Below are 8,622 nucleotides of genomic sequence, written 5' to 3' on the forward strand. Positions count from 1 at the left end.
TGACATTTCAAAGGTTGATCCAAAGATCTTTCTTTGATTGAAACATGACTTTTCGATAAGGTTAGAAAGAAATGACAGCATGAAAGCTCAAATACGTCTTTAAATGATAGGGTTGACCTTTAGCTTTGGGATAGAAAATAAAATATATATAAAAAAATGACTTTTTCCCCAGTTTTTTTGCAATATGGGATTTTGGATTTTTTATTTGGTTGGACCGAACCCCAACACTAGGGCTGCCTACATATCTTGCCAAAACATGAATCAGGTCAAATGTAGTTCAGGGAGATCGATTTTTTTGTGTGTTTTTTTTGTTTTTTTCTGGAAGAGCCAAGGAAGTAAATTAAATCTCAACAAGGGTAGCAACATATGACTTAATACTTAGACACAGAACCAATACTTTCCATTACATCAAACTTTAAAATGTCAAGTCCAAACATGAGGGTTTTTAATACTGAAAAATCAAATCATATATAATATCTTTTAACGACATTAGCATTGACGGCCATTTCTGTCATTTTGCCTTCTAAATCTGCTAAGTAAAGAGAACCATTGGATCATACCTTCTTTACAATGAATGGTCCTTTCCAATTTGGAGAAATTTTACCTTTGACTTCGGCATGGTGTGGCAGAATGCATATCAATACTAATTGACCCTCTTTGAAACGTCTGGGACACACCTTTTTGTTGTATGCTCGTGACATTCTTTTCTAGTACAATTGTCCATGACATACTGATGGCAATCGCTTCTCATCAATCAAGCTTAGTTGCTCCAACAGTGTTCTGATCCACTCATCATCATCGATTTCAGCCTCTTCGACAATTCGTAGGGATGGAATCTCAACCTCTGCAGGTATAACTACCTCAGTCCCATATACCAACGAATAGGGGGTGGCACCTACTAATGTACGTACTGTAGTGCGATAACCCAACAAAGCAAAAGGCAACTTTGCATGACATTGTCGAGAACGTTGCACCATTTTACGAAGTATCTTTTTATATTTTTGTTAGCAGCTTCTACAACCCCATTTACTTTTGGGCGAGGCAGAGTCCTATTTTGATGTTCAACCTTAAATTTATGGCATACCTCTTGCATTAAACGGCTGTTGAGATTTGCAGCAATATCGGTAACAATTTCCTTTGGAATACCGAATCGACAGATGATGTTGAAATGAATGAAATCCACCACGACCTTTTTGGTCACTGACTTGAAAGTTACTGCTTCCACCCACTTTGTAAAATAATCAATGGCCACCAGGATGAACCTATGACCATTCGATGCTTTTGGTTTTATTGGTCCAATCAAATCCATTCCCCACGCCACAGAAGGCCATGGGGAAGACATTACATGCAACTCTGACAGAGGAGAATGTATCAAATCACCGTGTTTTTGACATTCATGACATTTACGAACAAATCGTATGGAATCCTGCTCCATGGTGAGCCAATAATAACTTGCTTAAAGTATTTTCTTTGCTAGAATATATTTGTTCATGTGAGGTCCACAAATTCTGGAGTGTACTTCAATCATGATTGTTGAAGCTTCTCTAGCATTTACACATCTTAGAAGACCCAAGTCAGGAGTCTTTTTGTACAAGATTCTTTCGCTTAAGAAAAAACCGCTAGCTATTCGCCAAATAGTCCTTTTTTGATTACTAGTGGCATTAGTCGGACACTCTCCAAATTGAATATATGCTTTAACATCATGGAACCAAGGTTTACCATCAAATTCTTCCTCAACCATGTTGCAATAAGCATGTTGATCATGAATTTGTATGTACAAAGGGTTTATATGAGCTTCGTTAGGATGTTGGAGCATCAAAGGTAAAGTTTCCAATGCATCAATATTCTCATTATGAACTCTAGGAATGTGTCTAAACTTTATTGACACAAACCGTCGACAAAGATCTTGTAAACAAAGTTGATATGGTATGAGCTTTGGGTCACGAGTTTCCCATTCTCCTTGAATTTTATGGACTAGTAAGTCTGAGTCTCCTAACACTAACAACTCTTGGATGCCCATGTTAGTAGCTAACCTCAAACCCAAGATGCAAGCTTCATACTCTGACATATTGTTGGTACAATAGAATCTAAGTTGGGCTATTATAGGGTAATATTCCCCCGATTCAGACATGAGAATGGCTCCTATCCCAACTCTTTTCTTATTAGAGGCCCCGTCAAAGAACAATTTCCATCCCTGATTGTCATCGAGAATAACTTCATCAACACATGATATCTCTTCGTCAGAAAAGTAGACCTTAATCAGTTCATATTCTTCATCAATAGGGTTTTCTGCCAAATGATATGCCAATGCTTGAGCTTTCATTGTGGTTCGTGTCAAATAGATAATGTCAAACTCTGTGAGTAATATTTGCCATTTCGCCAGCCTGCTCGTGGGCATGGGCTTTTAAAAAATGTATTTTAATGGTTACATATGAGAAATGAAATAAGTAGTATAAGACGAAAGATAATGTTTCAACTTCTCTGCTACCTAAGTTAGGGCACATCACATCATTTTAAGAAGGGTGTACTTAGATTCATAAACCGTAAATTTCTTGCAGAGGTAATAAATGGCCTGCTCTTTCTTCCTAGTGCCATCATGCTGACCCAATACTCAGCCAAAAGAATTATCCAGTACTGACATATATAATATCAATGGTCTACCTGGCTCAGGAGGAACCAACACATGAGGATTCAATTAGTACCTCTTGATTCTTTCAAAAGCCTCTTGACATTCTTCAGTCCATTCGATCGTAGCATTCTTTTTAACAACTTAAAAATGGGATCACAAGTTGTTGTGAGTTGAGCAATGAATTTACTGATGTAGTTTAGCCTTCCTAGCAGGCTCATCACCTCAGTTTTGTTCCTTGCTGGTGGAAATTCTTCAATGGCTTTTATTTTTGAAGGAACTAGCTCAATACCTCGTCGACTAACTATATATCCCAAAAGCTTCCCTGACGGTACTCCATATACACACTTTGCAAGATTAAGCTTGAGATTGTACCTCCGTAGCCTTTCGAAGAATTTTCTTAAATCTTGCACATGATTTGACTGTTTTTTTGATTTGATGATCACATCATCCACATAAACTTTGATTTCTTTATGCATCATATGATGAAACATGGTTGTCATTGCCCTCATATAAGTTGCTCTTGCATTTTTTAATCCAAATGGCATGACTCTAACAATATGTACCGGCCCGTGATGTGATGAAATATATTTTTTCTGCATCTCCATCATCCATAATAATCTAATGGTACCTCGCGTAGCAATCCACAAAAGATGCAATTTCATGTTTTGCAAAATTATCCAATGAAATATGGATGTTGGGCAAGGGAAAGTCATATTTTTGACTTGTTTTGTTCAAATCACGATAATCAACACACATTCAAACTTTGCAGTCTTTTTTTGGGACATGCATGCTATTGGCAAACCAAGAAGGATATTGAGAGACTCGAATGACTTTGGCTTCAAGTTTCTTTGTGATCTTCTCCGTCATTATTACACTCATGTCAGTTTTAAGCTTTCTCAACTTTTGCTTGACCGGTGGAAACATAGGGTTAGTCGGCAACTTGTGAACCCCCATGTCAGTGCTTAAACTAGGCATATCATCATAAGATGACGCAAAAACATCTTTGTAATCAAACAGAGCCTGGATTATATCTTATTTTTATTGTCAGGTATGTACACTTATCTTAGTCTCCCTAATATTTCCATGATCTCCTAAATTTATTGTCTCTGTTTCATTCATGTTTGGGCTTGATTTATTCTCAAAATGTTTGAAATCCTTGCTTACTTCTTCAAATACGTTGTCCTCATCATATTCGACTTCTAGGCTTATTAATTTAAGATTAGGTTGAATATTAGATTAGATTTTAAGATCTGATGAAAAAGTTATACATGCATGTCATATCACTAGAATCGGCATAGAAATAACTGTATAGAAGAAAACAAATAAATATATTAGACTGAAATAAAAACACAATTACATCCTATTGAAAAGAAAGATAGAGAGTTTTGAAATAAAACAACAAGACAAAATACGAATTACAACGCTTGAATAAATCGAATAACAGAAAGGAAAACAAGACAGATTACCAAGACTCATTCTTAATGAGGAGAGGAATAACCTCCCAATTGTTTAGCTGGATATCAAGACCAATGAATTGCACCTCTCTATTACTAGAGCCTTCTTCGATTTCAACCATATCAGCCTCGACAATTAAGTTCTGAAAATAGTCGATCAATTCTTCACTAGCCTCCAACACTGGCTTTGGGAGTGTTAACTAAAGAGAATATTCTATGTAGGTTTTGATGAAGGATTTGTATATGGGTGGTATTCCAAAAGTTCCAAAGCTCTTACGTGGATACACCAGATAAAGTCTCCCTTGCAAAAAGATCCCCAAGCCTTTACCTGGTTCAAACCCATGCTTCAATATTTCATTCACCATCCTCACGGATGCCATGGGAAATTGTGGTTTTGAAATAAGATTCCCCTCAGGTATATGCTCAACAACCACTACCTCGAAAGCTTGATAAACCAGTGCCTCAGTCTCATTATTCACCTTGATAAAAGGGAGGGAAGAGTCTTTATAGATTGACAAGTCCCCCTCACTATGAATAATGACTTCTTGTGGGTCGTATTCAAACTTGATCATTTGATGCAATGTAGAGGGGGCTGCCCCAGCTCTATGCACCCACGGTCTCCCCAACAATAGATTATAGGATGCATTGATATTCAACACTTGAAAATTGACAGTGAAATCGACAGGCCCTATTATTAGTACGAGCTCTATCTCAGCAATGGCATCTGTTTTTGACATGTCAAAAGCTCTAACACATACATTGTTGGGTCATACCCTTTCAACACTAATATTCAATTTTTATAGAGTTGAAAAAAGAAAAGTATTTTCCCAAGATCCTCCGTCAATCAGAACTCTAGCGACATAAGAAAGCTCACACTTTACAGTGATAAGGAGGCCTTGGTTATGTCCCATGCCTTCCACCGGTAGATCATCATCTGAAAAGGTGATTCGATTTACCTCAAAGATCCTCCCAGCAATCTTCTCTAACTAACTTACTGTAACTTCATTAGGAACATGGGCTTCATTCAAAATCTTCATTACAGCTTTACGATGTTCATCTAAATGTATCAACAAAGATAATAGAGAGATTTAGGCTAGAGTTTTCCTTAGTTGTTCCACAATGGAATAGTCTGACAATTTTATTTTTCTTAAGAACTCCTCTGCTTCTTCTTCAGTAACTGGATTCTTAACTAGCATTTGGTCATTTTTGGTTTTCCTTAATTTGAGTGGGGCATAATAACTTCCTGAATGGGTCATTCCTCCTACTTCATCTACTTCTTCATTGATTCTTTCCCTTTGTACGTTATGACGGTGGGCTCATAATTCCAAGGGATAGCCTTAGGGATAGTCATTGGAAGTTGGTACACTGGCCTAACAATCACAGGTGGAATAGAGGCTCCTTGCACGATCAAGATAGACTTGTTTGGCCCTATTGGAACAACCAATATTGCCTTTCTCTGGCTTGCCAAAACATCTTCAAGTTCTCCTTTCACGGTTAGGATGGGCGTGTTTGACGGCATCAACTTTTCCAACATCATTTCCGCCCCTCAAGGCATCATTTTTGTCAAGTTAACAACAATAGCCTAATTTTCTATGCTGGTTTCAACCTTAAGGATTGGCTTGCATGTGACTGCTAATTCTTTGCGACCATTCATCATCTCTAACATGTTTGTTTCAGTATGCCTTGGCAATGGATTTTGATTGATGTTTGGTCCATTCGACCTTTCAACTATAATTCGATGAGTATCGATCAAATCTTGAATTGCCCTTTTCAAGTACTAGCATCTCTCTATGTTGTGCACGGAGGCATCAGAATAATACGTGCAACGTTGAGAATAATCTAGTTTTCTCAGGGGAGGATTCGACATTCTTCTTTCAATAGGACAAAAAACATCAATCCTTAATTTTTTGAACAAGCTAGCATATGATTTTCCAATAGGGGTGAACTCATCCTTAAATCCATTTCCATTTTTGTATTTTGGTCTAGGACAAAAATGAATTCTAGCGGTATTTTGGTGAATCGGTGGGGGTAGTGGATGATTTTGAGGAGTTGGTGCACGCTATTCCAGATAAGAAGGGGGAGCAATTGGTTGTGTGCTAAAAAAGGATATTGAGAGTATGGGATGGCATATTGTGGAGTTAGGGAAGGAAAATAGTGTTGAGGGTGATTATCTTAGACATAGGTTTGAGGCGCTGGTACAATGGTAGCTACATCTTCCCTTATTTTCTTTCCTCCAAGATTTCGAGAAGCATTTTGAAGAACTTGTGTTGTGGCTTTTTAAGATAGTTTGGCTTACAATCATTCCAGAGTTGATGCCATTTTCCATCATTTCCTCAACATTAATAACTTCAGCAAATGTTTTTCTGACGGCAGAGAGCAAGTAATGTAAGTAGTCTGGCTCTTGCGCTTTGAGAAAGACGTCGATCATCTCTGACTCGTTCATTGATGGCTTAACCCTAGTATCCTGCTCCCTCAACCTAACAACATATTCACAAAACATTTCAGTAGTCTTTTACCTCATGTTCGCAAGGGAGGAGCAGTTTGGCACGATGTCAATATTATATTGGAATTGTTGCACAAAACACCGAGCCAAATCATGCCATGTATGACAGTTGGCAATATCCTGATCTATGAACCATTCAGATGCAATTTCCACCAGGCTTTCCCCAAAATATGCCATGAGAAATTCTTCTTTTCCCTTAGCACCCCTCCGTTGATTGCAATATTTCTTCAAATGAGCTATAGGGTCTCCATAACCATCGCATTTCTCAAACTTTGGGGTTTTAAATTAAAACCAACAGGCAAATGGACGTGGGGAACATGCACAAATCACTGAATGAGATGCCTTTGTGACCTCCTAGACCATGCATATCTCTTATACTTTGTTCCAAACTCTTCACAAGACTGAGGCATGTATATTTGAACTACTAAACTATCCAACCTCGCATGTGTAATTCAAGAACTAAAGAAATATATAGCTAGGGTTCTGAAATTCATGCAATAAATGAAGTAATAACGTGATAATCTGACTTGGAACATGTAAATAACCAATTCATGATAATCTGTTGAAGTTCTAGAAACCCTAGGTCTAGTTAATAATAGGGAATTAAGAATCTGACTGAAATCTAGGGACCTAATGGGCGAAAGTAACCCACTAATGAAATCCCATATACCTGGTGGGGAATTCCATGGAGAAATATTTTGATTTCGGGGCTGGAACTTATGGAACCTTGTTGCGTTATTGAACAAGGGTTGCTCACCTCTTTCTCCTCTTTCTCTTCTAATGTTGTATGTTTTGATGAAAGATCTGACTTATGTAAGTTCTAGTTATGTTTCTAGGCTAAAACTAATCAAAACCACACATTTTAGGGTTAAAATGACGTAGTTTAGGGGTCTAACAAAGTAGGAAAAGACCAAAAGACCCCTGACTTAAACTATTGATGGGGCTGACCACAGCCACCTTCACGGACCGTGAAAGGGACCACGAACCGTGAAGTGGGTTGTGGTCTTCACTTGGTGACTACTGAGCTGAGGGTTTGTTTCACGAGCCTTACTATGGCCCGTGTGAGGGACCACAGACCATGAAGGTCCTCGTGGTCCTCACTTGGGCTGAGGTCTGGTGGCTCAAGATTTAGGGGGCTACTAGTTAGGCTTCACGGACGGCCCCACGACCCGTATTCAGGACCACGGACCATGAAGGTTCCCGTGGTCCTCACTTGGGAGAGGGGTGTCTGAGGGCTAGACAAGAGAGGCTACTGCCTAGACGTCACGGACGCCACCACGGCCCGTCGTCAAGGCCACAGATCGTGAAGGTGCCCGTTGTCTGACGTCTGTGCCTGGTGACTTCCAAGTCATGACCATGGGAAGGTCAACAGACCGTGGATTCTCTCACAGTTTGTGAACCCTGCCGTGGTTCACTACTTCAGGTAGTTTTCTGCAATTTTTTTCTAGGTCTGGCTTTCGAGGTGTTACATCATATGTTTAAAAACATAACTATTTCTATGGTTTTGAGATTATTACTCAAAAACTAGCTTAAAAGCTCTCTTGGAAATCGGTGTTTCCTCTCTTGTTTAAATGTGAAAACATTTTAACTCATGGGAATACTTAGTTCCCGTATAATCTTTTGAAGAAATGAACTTTACTCTTACTCAACTCAATGTTTAAGTCTTTAAATCATGTTTAGAATGATTGTAAAAGACTTTTGAAAAACTCTAAGAACTCTCTAGACTCGACTCTTAACTTTCCTTGAATTTGAATTTAAGGATTAAAGGTTATGATTCGTGTTTACAGATGATTTCAAGATGTTTAGCAGTCATTTAGAGTAGTTAGAATCGATAGGAAGTGTTAGTACACTTTAGAAGGACTCAGACGGGATAAAAGATGAAAAACGGGTGGGGGCAGATGACCCGGGACGTTCCTTGAGTGAGGCACCAGCCCTAAGTTACTGGGACTGGTTTTGGGTGCACTGCTGGCGGGCCACCCCAGCTTCTCTGGCGCAAATGGGGCGCGCCGCACCAGTCCCTCCCAGGTGTTTCCCTG

The 8,622-nt window shown here is 38.9% G+C and overlaps 1 pseudogene; it reads right to left on the bottom strand.

Annotated features, from left to right (window-relative positions):
• Window positions 1–464: 464 nt before the first annotated feature.
• On the bottom strand, window positions 465–5,737 carry LOC125814063 (uncharacterized; annotated as a pseudogene).
• Between the last annotated feature and the right edge of the window lie 2,885 nt (window positions 5,738–8,622).

The sequence above is a fragment of the Solanum verrucosum genome, unplaced genomic scaffold (genome assembly GCF_900185275.1).
Source record: "Solanum verrucosum unplaced genomic scaffold, falcon-dt-bn FXZP01000271.1, whole genome shotgun sequence".
In the NCBI taxonomy this organism is placed as follows: domain Eukaryota; kingdom Viridiplantae; phylum Streptophyta; class Magnoliopsida; order Solanales; family Solanaceae; genus Solanum; species Solanum verrucosum.